This window comes from Peromyscus maniculatus, chromosome 7 (genome assembly GCF_049852395.1).
Source record: "Peromyscus maniculatus bairdii isolate BWxNUB_F1_BW_parent chromosome 7, HU_Pman_BW_mat_3.1, whole genome shotgun sequence".
Classification (NCBI taxonomy): domain Eukaryota; kingdom Metazoa; phylum Chordata; class Mammalia; order Rodentia; family Cricetidae; genus Peromyscus; species Peromyscus maniculatus.
The window spans coordinates 104246219-104271281 of NC_134858.1; the positions used below are offsets into that span (position 1 = coordinate 104246219).

General features: G+C 48.5%; 1 protein-coding gene and 1 long non-coding RNA gene across 3 annotated transcripts in view; one reads left to right on the forward strand and one right to left on the reverse strand.

Annotated features, from left to right (window-relative positions):
* Positions 1 to 3859: 3859 nt before the first annotated feature.
* LOC121830981 (uncharacterized) lies at positions 3860 to 24680 on the reverse strand. Its single transcript, XR_006074349.2, has 3 exons — positions 24576 to 24680; positions 8290 to 8419; positions 3860 to 3984 (listed from the first exon to the last, which is right to left on the reverse strand). It is a non-coding gene; the product is annotated as an uncharacterized LOC121830981 (long non-coding RNA).
* The window catches only part of Poc1a (POC1 centriolar protein A), a 71771-nt gene continuing 71223 nt past the window's right edge, over positions 24516 to 25063 (forward strand). Inside the window, exon 1 of one of the 2 annotated variants that reach the window (XM_076575450.1) lies at positions 24516 to 25010. The gene's annotated coding sequence lies outside the window, so the exon portion shown is untranslated. The remainder of the gene's footprint in view (positions 25011 to 25063) is intronic. The other variant, XM_076575452.1, reaches the window with a different exon arrangement.

Below are 25063 nucleotides of genomic sequence, written 5' to 3' on the forward strand. Positions count from 1 at the left end.
GGGTCTCATTGTGTAGCCCTGGCAGGCCTAGAACTCACTATGTAGACTAGGCTGGTCTTGAACTCACCAATATCCGTCTGCCTCTGCCGAGTTCTGAGTTCAAAGGAGTACAGCATCACACCAGAAAGTGTCCTCTCCTTTGATAAATGAAAGTATAGGGTGGATCTAGAGGTGCCTGGGGCAGGACAACAACCTGGTAAGATAAAAGCAGCGGGCGACAAGAGTTTCACAGGGGTGCTAGGACCCATCTTCCAGTATGAATGGGCATTTCTTGAGAACCATCTGGAAAACAGCAGATTCCAGCTGGCAGAAGAGAAAGGCCATAGACACACCCCACCTGGACCTTAGCATGATTCCCTGCGATCTCAGCATTCTTATCTTTTAAATATCTCTGTATAAAAGGAATCTTGTCTCTGGGTGGGCGACCTTTTTTAAACATTTCTTTATCTTAGAGGGGAGGCATACACATACCACAGCGCACATATGGAGGCTATGAGAGGACGACTTTCAGAAAGAAGTTGGTTCTCTCCTTCCGCCACGTGGATTCTGGAGATTGAACTCAGATCATCAGGTTTGGTGGCAAGCAGCACCCTTACCTGCTGAGTCATCTCACTGCCCTATGCTAGAACTGAAGGCTTTGACAGACTCTGGGGCTAGCCCCTCCATTCCCTTCCCATGTCCCCTCGTTTCCCCTTGTCTTTCTAGCCTAAGCAGCGTGACTGTCACCCACAACAGGGGCCTTGGTCTATGATCCCATGGACATTTAAAGGCCCATTCTGCATTCTTTCTGCTGAGGGGAGGGGGGGCTGGAACAAAAGGGAGGAGAAGCCAAGAGAGTAAGCAGAGGCCGCATGTGGTGGCCAAGAGTGAGCAGAGGCTGCAGTGTGGTGGCGCATGCCTTTAATCCGGGCACTCAGGAGACAGAGGTTGACAGAACTCTGTGAGTTCAGGCCAGTTAGGGCTATCTGAGACCTTGTCTCAAAGACACACACACACACACACACACACACACACACACACACACACACGGTGAGGGGGGAGATTAGGGACTCAGAGGGGAAGCAGATCTGGGTGTGTATGGTCAGAGAGGACAGTTGGAGGGCAGTTGCTAAAAATGCAGTTAGCAAATATGTTCAAGTGTTTGGCCAGATGCTGTGGCTGTTGCCAACTTCAAGTTCCCTTTGAAGCAACTGTACACGATGGTGCCACAATTAGTCCCTATATGGGACAGAGCCCAGGATAGGTAACTTGTATACAGCCAGCAAGAAGGAAGTATGGCTGACTGTTGGCCTCTGCCTTCAAGACCAGTTTTTCTTTTCTTTCTTTTTTTCTTTTTTTTTTCCAGACAGGGTTTCTCTGTGTAGCTTTGAAGCCTGTCCTGGAACTCATAGAGATCCATCTGCCTCTGCCTCACAAGTGCTGGAATTAAAGGTGTGTGTCATCCCGCCCAGTGTGTGTGTGTGTGTGTGTGTGTGTGTGTGTGTGTGTTTGGTCTTTCAGTGTAACAGTCCTGGCTGTCCTGGAACTCACTTTGTAGACAAGGCTGGCCTCGAACTCACTGAGATCCGTCTACCTCTGCCTCCCAAGTGCTGGGATTAAAGGCGTGCGCCACCACCGCCTGGCCAGCATGTATGTTTTAAGCCTGATTTTTACCAGCACCTATCCAGTGTCCCTGTCTTATATTCCTTCCTCCAGCCTCAAGCAGTCAGGACAGGCCGTGAGTTTCACTTTCCTCATACACAAAAAGTGAGCGATACTTCTGTGATGGTCAAATGTCACTTGTGACCTTAGCTTGGGCATGGGGCTCCCTGTTTAAATGCTGGTCTAGATGTTACTGTGACTAACACCTGTGAACAGCTGATTTCAAATGAAGGAGATTGTTCTGGATAAGGAGGGTAGGCCTCCATCAGTAGTCAGCTGAAGACTTCCTGGAGGAGGCCTTGTGTCACAGCTGGGATGCAGAAGTCTAGCCAGCGTGTCCAGTCCACCGACTCTTCTACAGACTTCATACTTGTCAGTCTCGGCCGTCACTCAGGTCATCTTCATCTCATCAGTTCCATTTGTCAGGAGAACCCCGACTGGTACTGTCTTTACATAAGGTTGGGGTGAAGGCTCAGTGGAAGGAACAACTAAACCTGGGAGCAGAAGGCAGGAAGTGTCAGTTGTTGGCTGCAGATGAGAAAATGGAGGGCTCAGAAAGTGACGCGTCTAAAGCCTCAGAGAGCTCGAGTCAGATTCCAGCCAGACCTGCCTCTCCCTTGTTGCTCACCTCCTCACCAGCTGGCCAAGGGGCTCACCATGGGCTCTGTCTTTCCAGAAGTCCCCTCTGGGTTCCCTCAGGCACTGGTGGGGGAAGTAAGGCCAGAACCGTAGGAGGAGGACTCCTGGTACTGAATTAACAGTCTTGTGTAAGAGCAGCTGGAGGTTGGGGCCCGCCAGCCCTCCATTGCTCCACGACTGTCTTGTGGCTTTGAGATAGTGGGGTCAACAGAGGAGCAGCGACAGCTGGAAGGCCTTGCCTTCGTCTCTGCAGCCCTAGGGAGCAAAGGCCTTTGAAAGACAGACCTGGGATCTGCATCCCAGAAGCCTTCGGGACCCACAGAGGTGAGGGCAGTGAGGGAGCCGGAAGGCTCTAGTCCGCCAAGCCCTCAGCAGTCCGGGAGTCTGGTGCTCCTGAGGCGAAGCGAGGCACTTCTTCACCCAGTTCTTCTCCCTTCATCCCTTATCCTCAGTCCTTCTCCCAGCTCCTCCTTTCTACGTTAGCTGTTTGGTAGACCTGAGCAATTTCAGGCACTAAGGGATCATGGGGCTTGGGCACACACACCGATAACAGATGCCAGGCACAAGGACTTCTGGAATAATGTAGAGGGAGGGCTCCACAGCTCAGTGGGTAAGGGCACTTGCCATGAAAGCCTAATGACCTGGTCCTCAGAACCCACGTCAGGGTGGAAGGAGAGAACCAACTCCCAAGGTTGTCTTTTGACCTTCACCCCTGTGTCTACACACCTATGTCGCACACACACAATAATAGCATAAAAACTATAAGAAAAAGTGATGGAGACCCTATGGCCGTAGATTATCAAGACAAAACCTACTACTGTTAATATGTGGGTGCTAATTTTCTTTTTTTGAGACAAGATTTCTAGTCAAAGCTGGCCTCTAGTTCCCTAGGTAGTTAAAGATGATCTTGAACCCCTGGTCTTCCTGCCTCTACCTAAGTGCTGATTTATGCAGTGCCAGGATTGAACTCAGCCTCATCCAGGATAATCAGGCTATCAACTGAGCTACATTCCCAGAGTGATGATGATAAATGCTTTTATTATTTTTTTTTGGTTTAGTTTATCTTATGTGTATATATGAATGCCTGCCTGCATGTATATGCACCTTGTGTATGTCTGGTGCCCTGGAGGCTGGAAGAAGGGGTTAGATGCCCTGGAACTGTAGTTGTAAGCCTTCATGTGGGTTCTGGGAACCAAGCCCAGGTCCTCTGAAAGAGCAGCAAGTGTTCTTAACCATTAAGCCGCCTCACCAGCTCCTGGGGGATAATTTCTCATTGTGAAGGCACCCTTAGGTGGTTTGCAGTGATGATCTGTTTGGAAATGAATTGTCAAGAAAATAACTCCACCCTGCTAGGGACTGTGCTGTGGCCTCTTGTTAGAGCTTGCTCGTGGAAGCTATCTCCTTGGGACCTTCTGAAAACTGTAGGGAGGGGATCCCATCCTGGCCATTCTATTCCTGTAGGTTCTTTTCAGAGCCCTGGTGGTGACAAGAGCCCTGGGGGATGGGACAGGGGAGGGAAAGGGTGAGAAGGCCTGAGGTCACCTCAGGAGTTAAAGGCTATTCAAAAAAGACAAGACAATGGGAGAAGGTCAGGAAAAGGGTCTCGTGGAATGGGCTGAGGCCCGTTCAGCTTCTAGCCTGCCACAGCCGTAACTCCATCCACTTGGTTTGACTTGCAGGGTCCAGTCAAGAGAGGGTCTTGTTCTGTGGGGTGAGAAGACAGCTCTGTAGCCTTGGGGTTCAACTTCAGGCAGAGAAGGCCTTGGGGCCCAGCAGGGTAACCATGTTAGACCCAGCCTGGGGGGACAGCTGGCAGGAGGGGACTGTCACACCACATATATTACCTAACCCCCAGAGTCCATCGGGCTGGACGCAGTGACTAGTTGTGACACCAGATCTGGGCTTCCCCAGCTAACGGCCACAAGCCCCCTAAGCCCCGGGTTCCTCTTTGCTTAGCTTCCCACAGAGAGGTCTTCTGAGCCGTGTTTCCTTAACCTGACCTGGAGGTTTGGAGGGCAACAAGCTGGTCCCCGCATCCCATCCCAGGATACGCAATGAGTACTTGTTGATGAATGAATGCAGTACATACATGAATGAGGATTATATGCCGACTGTGTGTGAATGAGTTTGGCGTGGGTCCCTAGGCCCCAGAAAAGGGGTAGTCTGTTAGTCTTTGGGCACATTGTGTCATCAGAGAAGTCGATGTGGAAAGCTAGAAGCTGATGGCTGGTCAGCAAGGAGCCTGAAGAGAGGCTGGGGAACATTAAGATCATCTTAGGGCACCCAGTTGCTTGGACACCCTCGAGAGCCTGCCCTGGTAAGCTCCATAAGTGACCAGGTCTGGATACCCTGTGGCCACATGCCACCCAGGCATATATATAATAAGGCCATACAAGCTCTGCAATTAGTCCACAGCAGCACCTTTTGCTACACTGACCGTGGGAAGGCCTGCTCTGATTCCCAGCCTGTTCAGCAAACTGACTATGAAGTCAGTGGAACCCCCTTGGAACTGGCTTAGGACAGAGACTGACCACAGCACGTGTTGAATCTTTTTTTTTTTTTTTTTTTTTTTAAATTTTTTTTGTCATGGTTTCTCTGTGTAGACCTGGCTGTCCTGGAACTACCCTGTAGACCAGGCTGGCCTCCAACTCACAGAGATCTACCTGCCTCACCACCACCCTGCTTCCTTTATTTATTTATTTATTTGTTTATTTATTTATTTGCTTACTTACTTACTTATTTATTTATTTTCATGTGGCAAATCTTCATCTCAGATCCTAGGACTCTCTCTAGGCCCTTCTTCCACACCCTTTTCTGGCCAGTTCATTAGAAGATGACTAGGGCTATGTGGGGTCACCATGGAACAGCTGAGGCACCCAGCACCAGGTGCAGTATGGGAGCCAGAGGACACAAACTCAGCACTCTGAGCTGGCATTTCCCCCTAGGACTAGAAGGCTGTTCTCGAGTGTTCTGTGGTCAGCTAAGTTGGTGTGTTATATAATTCCCTTCATATTGGGTAACTGTGTTTCAAGAACAGTTTCCCACAGTCGGCCTGTGTCTTAGCAGGCAGAAAATTGCTGGCCAGCTCTAAAGTAACAATTCAGGTGTGAAAGGTCTTATGGCCAGTTTCCTTTTAGGATAACCTGCTGATTATATTCACAGGCACAAGACTGGTCAGCTCTTGAATACATACACAATCTCAGGCCACAAGTCCTCAGAGACACAAACACTTATCACAAATGGCCATGTTCCCAAGCCCCTGGTTACAGGGACAACACCACAAATACCAGATGCTTTAGATAGCCACAATGTCACATTGTTAGAAGTGACAATATAACCGATTGTCAGGATTGATAACCACAGTGTGCCACGGTTGGGACTTCATCCCACACTCGTGGGCTGAGTTCAACAGGGTCATACCATAGCCTTACCTTAGCCTCCTGGAGTTGACAGAGGATAAAGAGATCAGAAAGTTCAGGCACACAGGGAGGTTGAGAGCAGGGCGGGAGGGGCAGGGGATGGCCGAAACTCCAGTGGTCAGCAAGGGCTTCGCAGAAGAGCACGCTCTGGGACAGGGAAATAGGGAAGGCCAGCATGAGGTTGGCAGGCCAAGCTGAAGGGAAGGAACATCGCAGACAGAGGGTGGCGGTAGCAGGGGTAGGAATTTCTGAACGGGATTTAAGGGGTAGAAAACTGAGGGGCAGTCAATAACATGGCTAGGCGTTGCGGGTTCCTATGAGGAAGTAGCTTCTAGAAGGGAGTCACTAGACTGCTCTAAGCTGTGGAGGGACGGTACTTAGTTTGGGCTTTTGAAAGGGCTCTTGCCCTTGTGAAGTGCGTTAGACAAGTGCTCTGGCACTGAGCTAGGTCCCCGGCCCTCAAGTACTTCTGGAGACCCAGTAGACCTCACACTAGCTGCTCTTAGGACGGGTCCTGTGCTCAGCTGTTGGGAAACAAGCACACAGAGCGTCTCCTCCGCCCACATCCCCATGCACACGGCTTTGCTCACAACCCCTGCCAAAACCCACAGAGTGAAACCAGCTCACCTTTCTTCAGAACTTGTGAATTATATAATACACTAACTCGCCTGACCACAGAATGCTCGAGAACATCTAATACACATTTAGTCACAGGGAAAAACATCAGCTCAGAATGTTGTTTGTGTTCTCTGGCTCTTCAAGTTGACCTGGCACCGAGTGGCCACTCAGTTGCTCTTTGAAAAAAAAGCCTCCGTTGTTTCCTGGTGACCCTGAGAGGACTTGGGTTAGGTACACATCAGTTGATCTTTCCCCAGGCTCAGGGCAAGGGAACTTGACTACAGAGCTTCATACATTGATTCTCTGGACTCTCTGTGGAGGCTGAGCATCTCGGAAGATCAAGGAACAAGAAAGACACCAGGGAGAGCCACCACCTTGGCTATCCCAGAACAACAGCCACCTACGGGTGCTCAGAGTGCCCACCCTGCCTAGAGTGCCCACCCTGCCTAGAGTGCCCACCCTGCCTAGAGTGCCCACCCTGCCTAGAGTGCCCACCCTGCCCGACACTATTCCAGGTCACAAGGCAGCTTCTCATGACGGCTTTTTTCCTTGTCTCCAGAGACCAATCCTCTGAGCTCAGATGACATTATTTACAGAGGCTTTAGATGGGTACCTGGAGGTCATCCTCACAAGCCGGAGAGTCACTCTTCCAGCCCTGTAGACAACCGAACAGCAGACCTGCCTCAGGGAGCCTCTCCCAGGCCTCAGGAATGGCTGGATTCTCTTTGCTTCCAAGGATACCTTGCAGGGATCTTCATTAGCAATAGGCTTTGGGCAATGTGGTTGGAGTAGAGACTTAGAGAACACCAGAGGAGCCAAAGGATTGGAGGTGTCCCTGTCACGGGAGCTAGAAGAGACTAGAACTGCCTCTTCCATTCACATTCCCACTGGCAGGTGGAGAAATTGAGACCCAGAAAGAAAGGGGCCATTAGAGTCGCACAGCGCGATCATACTGTCCCAGAGTCCACATTCTGGTCAGTTTATACTTTTTCAGGAGTGTTGAGGGCCATCAGGACAGCTCTGAGCAGGGTACTACTGAGGAGGTAACGGGGATGACAGACAGGCCTCATGATTCCCCTGGATTCATTGGGAGGGCAAGTGACAACGTGTCCCAGCAGCCCTTGGTAGGGGTCAACATAGTAGAGCTGAGCACAGGACCCGTCCTAAGAGCATCTAGTGTGAGGTCTACTGGGTCTCCAGAAGTACTTGAGGGCCGGGGACCTAGCTCAGCGCCAGAGCACTTGTCTAACGCACTTCACAAGGGCAAGAGCCCTTTCAAAAGCCCAAACTAAGTACCGTCCCTCCACAGCTTAGAGCAGACTAGTGACTCCCTTCTAGAAGCTACTTCCTCATAGGAACCCGCAATGCCTAGCCACGTTATTGACTGCCCCTCAGTTTTCTACCCCTTAAATCCAGTTCAGAAATTCCTACCCGGGGCCCCTGCTACCGCCACCCTCTGTCTGCGATGTTCCTTCCCTTCATCTTGGCCTGCCGACCTCATGCTGGCCTTCCCTATTTCCCTGTCCCAGAGCGTGCTCTTCTGCGAAGCCCTTGCTGACCACTGGAGTTTTGGCCATCCCCTGCCCCTCCCGCCTTGCTCTCAACCTCCCTGTGTGCCTGAACTTTCTGATCTCTTTATCCTCTGTCAACTCCAGGAGGCTAAGGTAAGGCTTGTTGATGGCTCCACCCCACAGTCCGCACTTCAGGAGTACGGGTAGGGAGCTGCTTTTAAATGAGAGAAGCCCGGAGCAGCCCAAAGAGCCTCCACAGGCCTGGAGCTTGGCCCTCTCAGGCCAGCCAGGCTGGAGAAGACGGCACTATCCCACAGGAGGGAGCAGAGGGGCTCTCCCAGCCCTTGACAGGCCTGGAGTCCTAGGAGGTCTAGGGAGGGAGCACAAGCGTCTAGACTTGGCAGAGGGAGTGGCCCTGTGGGTCATGTCACCGGTTCCAAGAGTCTCTTATCAGTGCTAACCTGTGTCCTATTCCCTGGAGTATGTCATGTTCCTGACAGCGCACACAGGTCAAAGGTGGTACGGATGAACTCGGCTCACCCAGTGATCTCAGCTCGCTCCACAGTGATCCTGATGAGCTCACGGGCTGTCCTGTGGCAGAAGCCAGAAGGTTCTGAGTGGAAGAGAAACCAGAGAGAGACAAGCCTGTCCATCCCAACCCACCTTCCTGGCCCAGGAGGCCTCCAGTGGGCAGCTGTAGGGAAAGGGGTTTAGCTTGAGCCAGAGTGATTCCAGATGGCTGAGAGTTCCAAGGAGGGATGGTCAGAGGCACCCCTCTGGTCCCCTCCTTTCTTCGACTGCAAGTGTTATCCACCATCTCCACTGAGGTCGCCTGATCCCAGACTCCACAAGGGGCTATGCCAGCTGGACACCTGCCCTGCCCCCTCCCCCCCAACATCCTCCATCAAACCAAAGCTGCGCATTTGGGTAGCCTTGGAAGTCCAAGGCTCTCTGTGTATCTGCACATGATGTCAGGGCTGGCCTTGCTTAACATTCCTAAGGAAATCTCTGAGGATCAAAGCTTTGACTTTGGTGACCCTTTCACGGAGGAAGTTGATAACTGTGCCCTGGGCCTGGCTTGTAAGCTGAGGTTCCCTAGTCACTTGAGCCAGACCTCTTGATTGTAACACCATGGCTGATGCTTCCTGTGTATATGTAACTAACCAGGCATGCGGCACGCGCACACACGCACACGCACACGCACACGCACACACACACACATACACACGCTCATTTGAATACGTGGGTACATGCGAGAAAAGTTTGCCTGCCTGATCCCTCTCAGCTTTCTCTGTCTGCTCTTGTTTCAGACACTACTTGTTGACAGATAAGGATGCACCAGGCACTACCCCAGGATTGTATTCCCCTAAAAGATGCATCCAACTCAATCCCCTGCTGTCAGTGAATCTGATCTTATTTTGAAATAGGGACTTGCAAATGTCAGAGCAAATAAATCCATCCTAGGTGAGACTGGTCTCACAAGAGGGAAATCTGGACACTGAAGGTAAAGAGAGCCACGTGAAAGAAGGAGGCGGAGCATAGCGAGGTACTTATGTTCCTAGAGGCAATGTCTAGGTGGAGGTGGGAAGTGTGCCCCTCCTTGATGCCTAGCACACCGTATTGCCTCTAAATAGAGGGTCCACATCCCCTGAACGACATTCAAAGCCTCCCTGGCTACTGTCCAGGGGACCCCAAGGTTGAGAGAGAGGAGGCCCAGGGTCTAGACTTAATATCGTCTCAATAGGAGTCCCAACCCCATTGCCCTGCACCCACTGCACTCTGACCCCACCTTCCATACCGGCCTGAGGATGGGAGCTGCTGCCGCTGCCCAAAGCAGAGCCAGAACAATCTGGTCACATCTGTAGAAGCTTGGCACAGTTCCGCAGACCCTGAGCCAGGGAGGGTGGAGAGGAAGAAAGGGCAAGGCCACAGGCTGCTTGCTGTTGTGCTGATCTTTCTGCAAACTCACAGAGGTTGGCACGGACAGAAGTTTCTAGACTCCCTGTGCCCATGAGCATGACAGGGCACCAGCACACTTGCTAACATGGACAGATATGCTGACACTCCATCTGGTTCCCTCTCTCTTGCCATTTTTGCCTAGACAAACCTTGCTTTCAACTACTAGGACTGGAGCCCCGAGGTATGAGGCCTTTCTTTGTCCCAGGAGCCCCGAGGCCCTGTGTGGGGCAGAAGGGAAACGCCAGGCCCAACTGCGCCTGTTGGGGATGGGTGGACAAGTGGACGCCCTCACTCTTCAGGGACAGCCTTGGGCATTGGTGTGTGACATGCCCCAGGGGGCTTTTGAGTGACAGCGAGTGTTTGTCACTCAACATAGTAACAGAACTGTCACTGTCACTTCCCTTCCCTGCGTCACTTTCCCATACCGTCCTGGTGTTTCTATAGTCACTCTCCATATAAGTAAAACCCTTCTAATCTACTGGCTTTCAACCTTCTGAATGCTGCCACCCTTTAGTACAGTTCCTCACGTTATGGTGACCCTCAAACATAGAATTTGTCTGTTTGTTTTTGTTTTTTCAAGACAGGGTTTCTTTCTTTCTTTCTTTCTTTCTTTTTTTTTTTTTTTTTGTTATAGTTTTTCAAGACAGGGTTTCTCTGTATAGCGCCTTTCCCGGAACTTACTCTGTAGCCCAGGCTGGCCTTGAACTCACAGAGATCTGCCTGCCTCTGCCTCCCGAGTGCTGGGATTAAAGGCATGCGCCACCACCGCCCGGCTCCGAGACAGGGTTTCTTTGTGTAGCTTTGGAGCCTATCCTAGAACTCACTCTGTAGACCAGGCTGGCCTCGGACTCACAGAGATCCGTCTGGCTCTGCCTCCCAAGTGCTGAGATTAAAGGTGTGCGCCACCACTGCCCAGCTTAGAATTATTTTTGTTAGTACTTCATAACTGTAATTTTGCTACTGTTATCATAATGTACATTTTTTTTTTTTTTGAGATTGAGGTTTGTTGAAGTGGTCATGATCCATAGGTTGAGAACCACTGCTAATCCTTTCTCCAGGTCAGCCAGAAAAGCCCAGATTAAAATATACAGGCAGAGGTACATACAGAATCTCACACAGGTATACACGCACACACTGATCCAGACAGACACACAGGATCTCAGACGCAGCACAACCACATAGATGCACGGACTCACATACAGCTGCTGTTAAACAGGCACACGCACACAGATGCGCAGTCATAGGTACACAGGTGCAGTCATTCCCCAGAATACCCGTTAGCGTGTGCACATACAGACACACAAACGCGCAATGTCAGCGGTGACACATACACATATAACTGCCCATATCCTTCCATCCATTCCATATGACGAAGAAAGGGCCTAAGTGAAGCAACAGACTCCTCCAGAATATTCAGGTCCTCAGCTAGAACCAGATGGGGCCCCAGGAACCCCAGAGGAGATGAAACTGGCCTGAGCAGCCTAGGCTCCGCATGTTCAGCGATGAGGCATCCATAAAGGAAGGAGACATTTAAGACCAAGTTCAGGCTAGGGGTCAGGATTCCCCACACACTTCACATAGCATTTATCAGGGAGAGGGAATGCATAGAGCCGGGATGAGGGTGGGAAGGTATGGCCTGTGAGGTCATCCCAGTTGGGTGGCGCAGTAGTGAGGGCAGAGAGATGGAAGACGCTGAGCAGGTGGACCATGGGGAGTCTGGCCTTATCCTGGCCGTGGGGACCCACAGATGGACCTCAATGGAGGGAACATGTGTGAACCCCAGGGAGGTGGACAAGTGTTTTCTCTCTCCTTCTCCAGGACCTGAGGACCAGCCACTTTCTCTCTGGAGCTCAATCTTTGCCTTGTACAACCTAGTGATTGGGTGACTCATGGATGAACCTGAATGGGACATAAAAAATGATCCTTCATAGAGAGGGTTTTGCCACCTGGGTGAGCTCTTGCTTCTTAGAGTGGGGCCAAGAGGTAACAGCCTCTGAGGAGTGAATTCACCCTGTAGGGTGAGTTTGTTTCTGCTTATCTCTGTGATTCTCCCCTTATCTTGCCCTCCCTGATGTTTCTTCTGCTCCCAGAAGCCTCTACTCTGCCACTGGAGTGCCTCCCTGCCCCATGATGAGTTGAACTCCAGTGAGAACACTCACCAAGTTCAGCCTGTTTGTGGCCCTTGTCCTGTCTGCCTTCCATTGTTCAACAGTCACCAGCCCGCCTGCTGAGGCAGGTACAGGGCCTGGGATGCACATGCTACTCTCTAAATGTGTGGAACCCTGTAACCGGGCTAAGGACATAGCAGCATTCCACAGTCAGCCATGGAACTGAATTGCTTGCTCCTGAGTGAATAGGAAGCCCCTCCCTGAGCCCAGGCTTCACGGGGGGGGGGGGGGGGATGGTGGGAAGGATCTCCCAATGTCTGTGGATTCCAGGAGATGACTTGTTTATCACTGCCTGGGTGGCCAGCCTCTAGCAGCACAAGGCTCAAAGGGAAATCCACAGCACAGGCATGTACTAGACTTTTCTATCTGAGAGGGTTAGGGAAAAAGACACTCTTGATGCTTTCCTTCTTTACTCTCTATTTCTCTGTTCTTCTACTGTATACTTATCCTTACAACTTATATTCCCCAACAAAATCTTTTAGACAATACAGGAATCATAATGTGGTTACATTCTATTTTTCAAGTGGATGATTATATGAGTACAAGTAAAACCATGTTTTCATCTCCCTTACATGATTAAAAACAAAGTCACCCCAACAACTCACACACATTTAAATCTAAGTAATTTGTTACAGATTAACTGAACATGAGCAAGCAAAAATGTATTTTTTCCCAGCCAACTCTTTTGTTGACAGGCTGCATATTGCGGTTACAAAGAAAGAATCAATCACTTTATTATTTATCTTGAAAGGTAATCTTTTTTTATTTTTATTTGCATTGGCATTGGTATTTTGCCTGCATGTATATCTGTGTGAGGGTGTTAGATCTTGGAGTTACAGACAGTTGTGAGCTGCCATGTGGAAGCTGGGACTTGAACTTAGGACCTCTAGAACAATCAGAGCTCTTAACCACCAGGCCATCTCTCCAGCCCCAAAAGGTAATCTTATAAGGAATCTTAAAGGAATCACAATTTTTATACAAAAAACAATCAGTCAGCTGTACTTTAGATCTTTAAGGTGCATACTCATTCATCAATAGTTTCTTATATACAAAAAAACCAATCAGTCAGCTGTACTTCATCAACAGTTTCTTATATCAGGAGATGGAGGGCAGGAATGGGCACAAGGAATTAACCATCATCTTTGATCATCAACCAACCCTAGCAGGAAAGTACATCAGCTAGTAACAGTTGGGCTGCTTTGTATTTTTTACCTCAGCTATGTGTCCTTGTGAACTTTAGGTTTCCTGGGGTTTTTCATCTTAAAGTTATTATCAAAACATCTGATCTAACATGAAGCTATTTTAAGGCTTTGTTTCAGCTAATGATGAAAACTGAAACCTGTGAACACATCTCCCAATATTAATGTTAAAAGAATTTAAGCTAGCTGGGCTACTAGGACTCAGTTGTTTTTCTTTTTTTTTTTTTTTTTTTTTTTGGTTTTTCGAGACAGGGTTTCTCTGTGTAGCTTTGCGCCTTTCCTGGAACTCACTTGGTAGCCCAGGCTGGCCTCGAACTCACAAAGATCCGCCTGCCTCTGCCTCCCGAGTGCTGGGATTAAAGGCGTGCGCCACCACCGCCCGGCCCAGTTGTTTTTCTTAATCATTAACCTAAGCCACAGTCTATAAGGCTCCTTAATAGAAACTCATGTGTTCTAGCTGTGTGACACTTCCTTGTTTTATTTTTATTCATCAAAACTCTGTATAGGAGCTGGAGAGATGGCTCAGTAGTTAAGAGCATTGGCTATTCTTCCAAAGGACCCGGGTTCAATTTCCAGCACCCACATGGCAGATCACAACTGTCTGTAGCTCCAGTTTCAGGGGATCTGGCATACATGCAGGCAAAACACCAATGCATATAAAAATAAATGAATTTTTTTAAAAAACTCTGTATAAACTGACATTATTATTATTATCATTTAGACAGTACAGTTTAGGAAGATATCATTCATCTTCATAATAATCCACAGGTAAAAATGCCCAGTAGAATAGGATGTTTCCATAAGATAAACACACTACATTACAGGCAGTGGGGATCTCCCCCACCCATTCACACCATGGTAGATGCCAGAGAAAGATGGCAGCAGCAAACATGTAAAGGCACAGCAGAAGCAAAAAAAAAAAACATTCTAGGATCGTCTGTGGTCTCAGGGTCTTGTCTATTCGAGATTCACCCATCAGGGAGTTGTCTCCTGGTGAGCTGACACCAGGAACTTCAATTGCCACCTGCTGCTCCTCTGACATGGCCGCCCGCCGGCACTTGCTAAACAAGTCTGGATGGCTTTTCCTGTGCTCTGTCAGGGACAAGTGCCCCAAAGGTCACCATCAATCTCTGTCTGCCCCCAGGGAGCTGCAGTTCTAGCATGGAAGACAAACCCAACCACCTCAGCAGGGAGGAGGCTGGAGCCTTCGGGTGTAGCCTGGGGTCATAGGAAGCATCTCTGAGGAGGTGATTGGCAGGCTAGACCTGGAAGAGCGTGATCTTACAAAGCAAAGATTTGGGGTAAGCCAGTGCAAAGGACGGTGTGGTGAAGTGAGGCCTGGATGTGCCCCTTGACCACATCCATCCGCTGAGACCAGAAGAATCTCCTGTATATCTAGCAGTCAGGCAGGCCGAAGGTAAAGCTGCTTCCCTGCAGCTGTCCACTAGAGTGGGTAGTCCAGGTCAGAGCCAGTGGAGGAAGAGAAGGAGGACAGACCTGGAACTGATCTCAGAACCTTCTGGCTCTGACCATGGGACAGTCTGTGGGCTTGCCAGGGCCACCATGGGAGGCCGTGCGCACTGACATGGCACAGAAAAAGGACACCTGGACTTGTTTAGTCTGTAAACTGAGGCACCAGATGGAATCATGAAGCAAGATGAGGTCACAGCTGGGACTTGTCTTGTACTCCTGGTCAGAGCTTCACAGCTAGATAACAGTTCCCCTGCTTCCTAAGGGCAAGGCAGGGATGTCCTTTCCAGTGAGGCCCCACGACGACATCACAGCCACCATGGGGACCTTTGCAAACTCAAGCAAGCTTCTGCCATCTTCCCTGACAGAAGCCAACTAAAGCAGGCCTGAGAATTGACATTTATAGCAAGACCTCCGTGGATTCTCCACTGCACCTGCATCCCCTGGAGTCCGTGGGCTGGGGGGACTCATCCTATTGATCCCCTGAGCAGTCAGGCATGGCACAGTGGTACACACATAATCTGAACAAACACTCGGGATGTGGAGGCAGGAGAATCTGGAGTTTAAGGTCGGCCTGGCTACATCATGAGTTCAAGGCTAGCTTGAATTCCACAGTGAGACCCTCTCTCAAAAAAAAAAAAAAAAAAAAGGCAGGGCGGTGGTGGCACACGACTTTAATCTCAGCACCCCGAGGCAGGCAGATCTCTGAGTGTGAGGCATCCTGGTCTACAAAACAAGTTCCAGGATGGCAAAGGATACACAGAGAAGCCCTGCCTCAAAAAACAAACAGACAACAACAACAACAAAAATAATCAAGTGCTGCCAGTACGACAGCTCAGCAGTCAAAGGCCCTTGTCACCGATGACGCAAATCTGATGATCTGAGTTTGATCCCAGGAATTCATGCAAAGGCAGAGAGAACACATTCCACAGAGTGATCCTCTGACCTCCACATGTATGCTGTGGCAAAGCACCACATTAAAAACTGTTGCTCAATTTTCTAAATGGTCTTTTAATAAAAACCTGGAGCCAGATATTGGTGTAAATGCTGAAAGATCAGAGAGACAAAGGAACAAGCCACCTCTTACCTCTAGCACTCCTCAGCCTGAAAAGCCTCAGCCAATGGGCCTCTGGCTGAATGAGCTTCCTCAGCCGAAAAGGCTTCTAGTTCCTGTCTCCTCATGCCTTATATACTTTTCTCCACCCAGCCATTAAAGGTGTGTGTGCCTCCCAAGTACTGGGATTGAAGGTGTGTGCCACCACCGCCTGGCTCTGCCTCCCAAGTACTGGGATTAAAGGTGTGTGCCTCCACTGCCTGGCTCTGTGTTTAATCTAGTTGCTTGTTCTGTCCTCTGATCTTCAGGTAAATTTTATTAGGGTACACAGTATATCACCACAAAAAAGGGCAGCACTCAGGAGGCAGAGGCAGGCAGATCTCTGTGAGTTTGAGGCCAGCCTGGTCTACTGAGTGAGTTCCAGGACAGCCAAAGTTGCACAGAGAAACCATGTCTTGGAAAAAAAAAAAAACAACCAACCAAACAAACAAACAAAAAGGGCCAGGGATGTAGCTTAGTGGTAGAGAGCATGCTTAACACAAGCAAGGTTCTGGGTTTGAATCCCCACTACTGAAAATAAAAACAGTCTTAAAAACTATGACCAGGGACTGGAGCCATAGCTCAGTGATTAAGAGCACTGGCTGCTCTTCTGGAGGACCCCGGTTCAATTCCCAGCACCCACATTTGGAAGCTCACAACTGTCTCTAACTCCAGTTCCATCTAACACTCTCTTCCGGCTTCCGCAGGAACCAGATACATGTGATGTACACAACATGCATACAGGCAAAACATCAATATTACATAAAATAAAATAAAAAAGAATTAAAAAAAAAAAACCATCTGGCCAAGCAGTGGTGGTGCATGCCTTTAATCCCAGCACTCAGGAGGAAGAGGCAGGCGGATCTCTGTGAGTTCGAGGCCAGCCTGATCTACAAAGTGAGTTCCAGGAAAAGTGCAAAGCTACACAGACAAACCCTGTCTTAAAAAACCAAAATAAATAAATAAATAAATAAATAAATAAATAAATAAATAAATAAATAAATAAAAATACAACCATCTGAGTGACAGTGAACCTTCACAGGACAACTAGGGACTTTTAAGTACGAGACGGGCTGCTTTGGGACAGTCTTGGCTCCATCGCTTTTGTCGGGGGAAGGCAAGTCTCCAGAGCCCCCTTAAGTATTGCAGCATCCCAAACTGGTTCAGACCTCTTAGTCTTTCTCCCTGAATACAGCAGAACTAAGAGGTCATGCCTGCAGACAGATGGGTTCTAATCTTAGTGCCTCCTTTACCAACTTTGTGCCTCAGTTTTTCAAACAGTAAAATGGGCTTAGTACGGCACTGCTCCTGAGGTCATGGTTAAGACTTCATTTGCAGCCAGGCAGTGGTGGTGCACACCTTTAATCCCAGCACTCGGGAGGCAGAGGCAGACAGATCTCTGTGAGTTCCGAGGCCAGCCTGGGCTACAGAGTGAGTTCCAGGACAGGCTCCAATGATACACAGAGAAACCTTGTCTTGAAAAACCAAAAAAAAAAAAAAAAGACTTCAGTCGGGCGGTGGTGGCGTGCACCTTTAATCCCAGCACTCGGGAGGCAGAGCCAGGTGGATCATTGTGAGTTCAAGGCCAGCCTGGACTACCAAGTGAGTTCCAGGAAAGGCGCAAAGCTACAGAGAAGCCCTGTCTCGAAAAACCAAAAAAAAAAAAAAAAAAAGACTTCATTTGCATTAGTTATCTATCCACACAGTAGATGAGAGTTATTTTCTCCTGACAGTCTGGTTTCAGGCTACTTCCTGAAGTCCCATTATGCTCTGACCTCTATGTTCCCATCTCAAATACTCTGGAAACAGCCAGAGAAGCCCTGTTATGGAGCAGAAGGAGTTATGGCCAATCTCATTCTGTCCTGTTCCAGGTATCTAGGTTGGACTAGTATACCTGACCCCTTGCCTTTACCAGGATACTGGGGCATAGGCCAAAAAACTTCCACAGGTACCATAGATTGGGCACCACATCCCTTCATGACCTTTCCAGAAGACTAAAGTCCAAGTGGTCAATGACTTGCCTGAGGCCACAGAGCCAACTCATAATCTGGAGCTGTGCTGGCCAATATAGTAGCCATAGCCATATACAGCTAACTACATCTAAATGAATTAAGGTGAAATAAGATGAAGAATTCAGTTCTTCAGGCATGCTAACCACAGTTCAGGTATTCACATATGACCAGTGGATACCATGTTGGACAAAGCACATGGACATTTGCACAGCCCTAGGTTTCTAGTCTTTTGGTCATTACTAGTCCAGAGCCAGGGTTCTCAGGCCTGGCTGTCCATAGGACTCACCTGGAGAGTTTTAAAACACTGACATTAGGCCATGCATGATGGCACATACCTTTAATCCTAGTACTAGGCAGGAAGATCTCTCTGAGTTCAAGCCCAGCCAGGTCTACAGAACAACTTTCAGGCTGGCCAGGGATATATAGTGAGACCATATCACAAACAACATCAGCGATGTTAAGCTGGGCATGTAGTTCACTAGGTAGGATGCTTGCCTAGCAAGTACAAGGCCCAACATTTGAGTCTGGTGCCTTAGATCCGCCCCCCACCATCCTGTCATGATAAGGATGAAACCCTGGGTTTCATCCCAGTACCATATAAACTGGGCATAGTGAGCATGCCTGATCCAAGTATTTAGCAGGCAGAGGCATGGGGATCAGAAATTCACGATTCTCTTAAGGCTACATGATGAATTTGCTGCCAGCCTAGTATACAGGAAGCTGTTTAAAACAACAAAGTATGCTGGGCGATGGTGGTGCATGCACTTGGGAGGCAGAGACAGGCAGTCTTTGTGAGTCTGAGACCAGCCTGGTCTGCAGTGTGAGTACCAAGACAGCCAGGGCTATACAGAGAAACCCTGTCTCAACAACAACAACAACAAAACTAAAACACCTGAGGGGCATGTGGAGCTCTTTTATTTCACTGTAGCTCTAGGGCAGGGTGTGTGGTTTACCGGAGACAAATTCCCAAGGATCCAGTCTGTTTTTCTGTCCTTACAATCTGGTTTTACCCCTGATTTCATCTGCCTTGTCCTGATCCACATGCTTCTGTTTATCTCTCATTTCAGACCTTTCTTGAGTGTGTTACCTACAAACTGTCCTTCCTAAGCCAGATAAGGCAGCCCACACCCAAAGTCACACAACTTGGGACACAGAGGCAAGAGATTAGGAGTTCAAGGTCCCCTTTGGCTATATAGTGAATTAGGGACTAGCCTAGGCTACATGAGATCTTGTCTGAAAACAAAACAAAACAAAATAAGAAACAAGGCCGGTTGTGGTGGCACACACCTGTAATCTGAGCACTCTAGAGGCAAAGGTGGGCCAGTCTCTATGAAATCTAGGCCAGCCTGATCTACACAGTGAGTTTCAGGCTATCCAAGGCTACAGAGTGAGACCCCGGTCACAACAACAAAGGACAACAACGAAATAAACCCAGTGTGCAGATGACAATATGTCACCGGAGGAAAATGAAGCAGGGATAAGGGAGGAGAGGGCTGATGTTTTAAGTAGAGTGGTCACGATGTTTGAACAAGTCCTCATGGAGGGACAGTCAGAACCAGTTGTCACTGGCATTGAATCCAGTATAAAAGTCCCGAGCATGGAGCCAGGCACACTCTCGTTCAATGACTGATGAGGCCCGCGAGGCTGCAGCACAGAGAGCTGGGAAGAGCACTGGGAGTCGGCCAGGAGGCGCTGCCTAGACTGTTGGCGCAGAGGAAGTGTGATGTCATACATTTCATATTAAGTGACAGAGAAACATCAGGCTCCAACATGAATTAATAGCTCATGGGATGTCCCCACCCTCATGTAGCAAGTATAGAACTATGATTATACTATAATTGAGAACACCAGGCTGGGAGAGGCAGTGTGACTCTTACTAGCTTATCCAGCTTTGGGGGGGGGGGGCAGAGCCTGGATGCATCCCCAGACCAGCCTAACCCTGGGGACATGCCCTGAGCTGCCCGGGCGCAGAATTTCAAACCCAGGCCATGGGCAGATACAGACCAGATTGCCTGAGAGCCCTGATAGACTCTCCAGGACTGGGCTAGGCTGAAGAGTGGGGTCCCTGCCTTTCCTATTTCTGTCTTCACTCCATCCCGGGATGGCCTGAGAATTTGGGCTGTAGAATGATGATGAGATGAGGTTCACGCAGGTGGACAGAGACTTTCTGGTACAGGGCTTGAAAAGGCAGTGCCTCTTGTAGGCCCTCAACATTAAGCTCCCTCCAGCAAGGAGGCTCCTCAAACACTGAACTCTGACACAACGTGGAGGTCCAGTCAAAACTGCAGTTCAATCTAATGGAGTGGGAAAGGCAAAAGACCTGCTCACTGACGTGGGGCTTCCCTCTTCCCTGGTGGACAGGGAGAGGGAAGACTGGGATTTGGGAAGATCTGGAGGAGACCTGGAGATTGAGCAGAATCTTCCTGTGACTCTTGGTTGGAGCAAAACTATTTTATATAAGTTTTTCTTTTTCCTTCTTTTGTTCTTTTGAGGTGGGGTCTCTCTATGTAGTCTTAGCTGTCCTGGAACTTGCTATGTAGACCAGGCTAGCATCGAACTTACAGAGACCTGCCTGCCTCTGCCTCCCAAGTGCTGGGATTAAAGGTATTCACCACCACTGCCCGCTCTTAAGTTTTTCCAAATTCAACTTTCTTTTTTATTCTGTAGCACTGGAGATGGAATTTAGGGCCTTGATGGAGCTATAGCCTCAGCTTCCTTTTTTATACACACACACACACATATTTTTACATTTGTTTAATTAATTTATTTTTGTGTTGGTGGACACACATGCCATGGTGCACATGTGGATGTCAAAGGGCAATTTGAAGGAGTTGATTCTCTGCTTCCACCACGTAGGTTCCTTCTTTGGTGGTGGTGGTGGTGGTGGTGGTGGTGGTGGTGGTGGTGGTGTGTGTGTGTGTGTGTGTGTGTGTGTGTAAGAGTCAAGATCAAAGGAAGCAAGAAAGTAGTTTGGTTCAACACCACTAAGTAGCCAGTGTTGGTTCAAACTTGAGGAAGTCTGACCCCAAGTAGTTTATTTTAGGCATATTAAAAACTTAGTAAAGCCAGGCAGCGGTGGCCCACGCCTTTAATCCCAGCACTCAGGAGGCAGAGCCAGGCAGATCTCTGTGAGTTCCAGGCCAGCCTGGTCTACAGAGCAAGATCCAGGATAGGCACCAAAATTACACAGAGAAACCCTGTCTCAAAAAATAAAACAAAACAACAAAAACAAAAACAAAAAAAACCAAACAAACAAATACAAAAACACCTTAGTAAAATTTGGTGAAAATATTCCTAGTGACAATGGACTCCATCTCATATGCGCAATTAAGATGTGATTATATCAAAACTCTTTGTAAAGTACATGTGACACCTTCCATAAAGATAGGTTCTGTAGATTGACAAGCTCACAATAAGGGTGTGGGGAAAGATTTCCACATGGTCTCGCCACATTGATAGAGAAAAAGGTCATCAGGCTATTAACAACATCCATTCCCAGCCTTCTAGGTGGATAACAGGTTATGAATCCCTTCCTTTGAAGAACAAGCCTGTGTGTTTAACATTCCTAATTCCCTTAGTGCTTTTCTGTGAGTACAAGGACCTCCATGCCTCCCATACCTTCTGGGATTGAACTCAATTACCAGGCTTGCTTGGCAGCAGGCACTTTTCCCTGCTCGGCCATCTCACTGGTCCTTTCCTTTGAAAAATATTTAGTTAGTTAGTTAGTGTGTACCAGAAGAGAGGGTGAACCACTGAGTTACTTACAGGAGTATGGACAAAGGGTTAGTTAAACTCCTTTTCACTTTTTATTTTGATTTTTTGAGACAGGGTTTTTCTGTGTAGCTTTGCGCCTTTCCTGGATCTCGCTCTGTAGACCAGGCTGGCCTCGAACTCACAGAGATCTGCCTGGCTCTTCACTTTTTATTTTGAGACAGGGTCTTACTGTATTTCCCAGGCTGGTCTCACATTCACTCCGTGACCCAGGCAGGCTAAGAACCTGTGATCATCCTATCTCAGCTTCTCCAGTAACTGTGATTACTGGGCTGAGCCACTGGGCCTGCTTAAAGCCAGTCTTCTGAACTGAAGATTCCTAAACCAAGGGTGTCGAACAGGTAAAACAGACAAACCTGCTGCCACCCAACAAGAAAACATCCCAAGTTTAGTAGACAGACTTCTCTGCATTCCCTGCCCCACCCCGCCCCCACCCCCGATCCCACTCCCCACCCCTCAGCACGTGCCTTGAATATTTAGCTGGCTACAGAGATCAGGCTGTGCCCTGCTCTAATTACTCCACTTTGTGTGAAAGAGTGTCTTTCCAGCTCTGCCCTGCCCTTGGTGACTCCATGGAACACAGCAGCAGCTGGCTTTATTGTGAATGCAAACACAGAGGCAGAATGACTCGGTATTTCTTTGTGCATGTAGGTTATCACTACCTGTCTAGGCACCAACCATGATACAAGTATTTAAGATTGGAATCATGGGGCTCAGTTGGACCAGTGCTTGCCTAGCATGCACGAATCCCCGGGTTCAATCTCCACCATTGTATAACCCAAACACGATAGTACAAACCTCTACTCCAAAAATGGAGGCAGTATCCTCTGGGGTTCAAAATTGTCTTCAGCTATGTAGTGATCTGGAGGCCAGCCTGGGCTACATGAGACCCTTCTTGTAAAAGGGCCCCAGACCTTAGCCCAACTGACTTCATGGTAGAAGTTACTATACCATTCAGGCTGTCAACTCAGCACACAGAGAGAACCGCCTGCCAAAACTAAAACAAAGGCCTGATCCATCCAAGTCCATGCTTATGGGGAAATCTCTAAATGGACTAACCTTGCTTTCTGGCTTCTGTGGTTCCTCTTCTGGCTAACAGTTCTTGTTAACTGAAGTGTGTCAAGCAAGAATATGGTTTTTTTTTTTTTTTTTTTTTTTGAGACAGGGTTTCTCTGTGTAGCTTTGCGCCTTTCCTGGAGCTCACTTGGTAGCCCAGGCTGGCCTCGAACTCACAGAGATCCGCCTGGCTCTGCCTCCCGAGTGCTGGGATTAAAGGCGTGCGCCACCACGCCCGGCAAGAATATGGTTTTTGTGTTTAAAAGCTGCCCCTGGGAAAGGCTCAGTGCTACACTCAGGTCCCAAACACCCCGTGTAGGTGCCGGCTGGCTAATAAGACTTTCTGTTGGCTTAAACACACGTCTGAGCATTCTTCTCTGGTGGCAACCCCATAATATTCTCAATGAAGTCAAGAAAAAAGAAAAAGATTAGAATAAAGGACTTGTGGCTGGGGCTGGAGAGAGCAGTGAAGGGCACTGGCTGCTCTTGCAGAGGACCTTGGTTCAGTTCCCAGCACCCACATAACTCACGACTGTGTGTAACTCCAGTTCCAGGGGATCTGATGTCTTCTTCTGGCCTCTGTAGACATCAAACATATGTGTGGTGTATATACATACATGTAGGTAAGCATTCATATGCATATATCTTTTGTTTGTTTTGTTTTTGGAGACAGGATCTCTTCGTGTAGCTCTGACTGTCCTGGAACTCACTCTGTAGACCAGGCTGGCCTCAAACTCACAGACATCCACCTGCCTCTGCTTCCTGAATGAGTGCTAGGATTAAAGGCATGTGCAACCACCACTCAGCTCACATAAATCTTAAAAAATAAAAATAAAAGGGGGGCGGCGGCTGAAGAGATGGCTCAGAAATTAAGAGCACTGGCTGCTCTTCCAGAGGTCCTGAGTTCAATTCCCAGCAACCACATGGTGACTCACAACCATCTGTAATGAGATCTGGTGCCCTCTTCTGGCCTGAAGGCAGAACACATAATAAATGAATAAATCTTTAAAAAAATAAAATAAAATAAAAGAATCTGTGACTGCTATAGGAAGAGGCAGAAGGATCTCTGTGATTTTGAGGCCAGCCTGGTCGACAGAGCAAGTTCCAGGAAAGCTAGGACTACACAGAGACCCTATCTCAAACAAACTGACATAGCTTGTGAATTTATCGTTATTCGATACATTTCGACATTGTAGAAATATACAAATGTGTCCATCATGTTTCTGGCATGGTGTGCTCATGACACTTACAGGCAAGAGAACAACTGAATATTGTTATGGGAAGACTGAGAAATTGTCCCCCGAACAGTGCTGAACAATCCAGACCGTATTGTGTGTGTGAGCAACTATTTTTGTCTTGGGAATTTCACAGTGTCTAAGTTAAGTTGGCCCAAATATTTCTAATGTAAAGGAACCATTTATATGCCAGCATAATTAAAATATATATCCACTTCTTGCTATCTTTCCTAAAGACATTTTTTAAAAATTATTATTTTTAATTAAGTGTGTGTGTGTGTGTGTGTGTGTGTGTATGCGTGTGAGCGCAGGTGCCAAAGGAGACCTGAGGTGTTGAACTTAGAGCTGGAGTTACAGGCAGGTGTGAGCCATCTGACAGGGGAGCTGGGAATCGACCTTGTGTCCCCTGGGAGAGCCGTATACACTCTTAACCAGTGAGTCATTCTTTGAGGTCCAAATACACTTCTCCACACGCCAGTTTCTGAGTTTACTGTCCCTGCTGATTTAGGGACACGGTCTCAAGCCTAGGCATGTGGTAAGAAACCTCAGGATACATCCAGATCTTAATTAGTGTTGGAGTATGGACAAGTTGGCCTACCCAGGAGAGGTGATGGAAGGTTCTTGAATCTTACAAAACATCCAGTTCAGGTGCATGTTGGGAAGATTCCCATGGGAAGCGCAGTAGGAAAAAAGGTCACTAGGGCACCCCCCCCCCCCCACTTTCACTGCAGGAAGTGAGAAAGGACGGCCTCTGCTGGTCAGGCCCGGGAACTGCGTCCTTTACCTTTCGCTAGGGTCAGGTTACGTAAGCACGAACCCAAGATGATCACCCAGACTACGCAGAGATGGGAATACATGGTCTTCTTTTAGACATAGCGTATGTAAAGGCTCCTCAAGGCTGAAGAGTTCTGAGAAGGCCAGGCTGCAATCACATTCACTCTTAGGACGAACGGAGAAGACATTTTTCCCGAGGTCACCCAGTAAAACCAGAGAGACTTAAGAATTGAACACAGGTCTCTCTACTCCATGGTTGTGATTCTGAATGGCTCCAGCCCTTTTAAATAGACGCTTAGGAGCATTCGGAGGAACCAATCATCCTGAGGTCCCGATGGGCGAGTAACCGGTTCTCAATGGCGCCTTGGGCGGAAGCTTGAAGGCAGCACCAAACGGCAACACCAGTGTCCTCCTTCCGGTATCCTTAAGGCCGTCACCCTGAACGGTAAAGCTCCGCCCACCCCGGGGCGTCTCGGGAAATGTAGTTCTACCTTTATT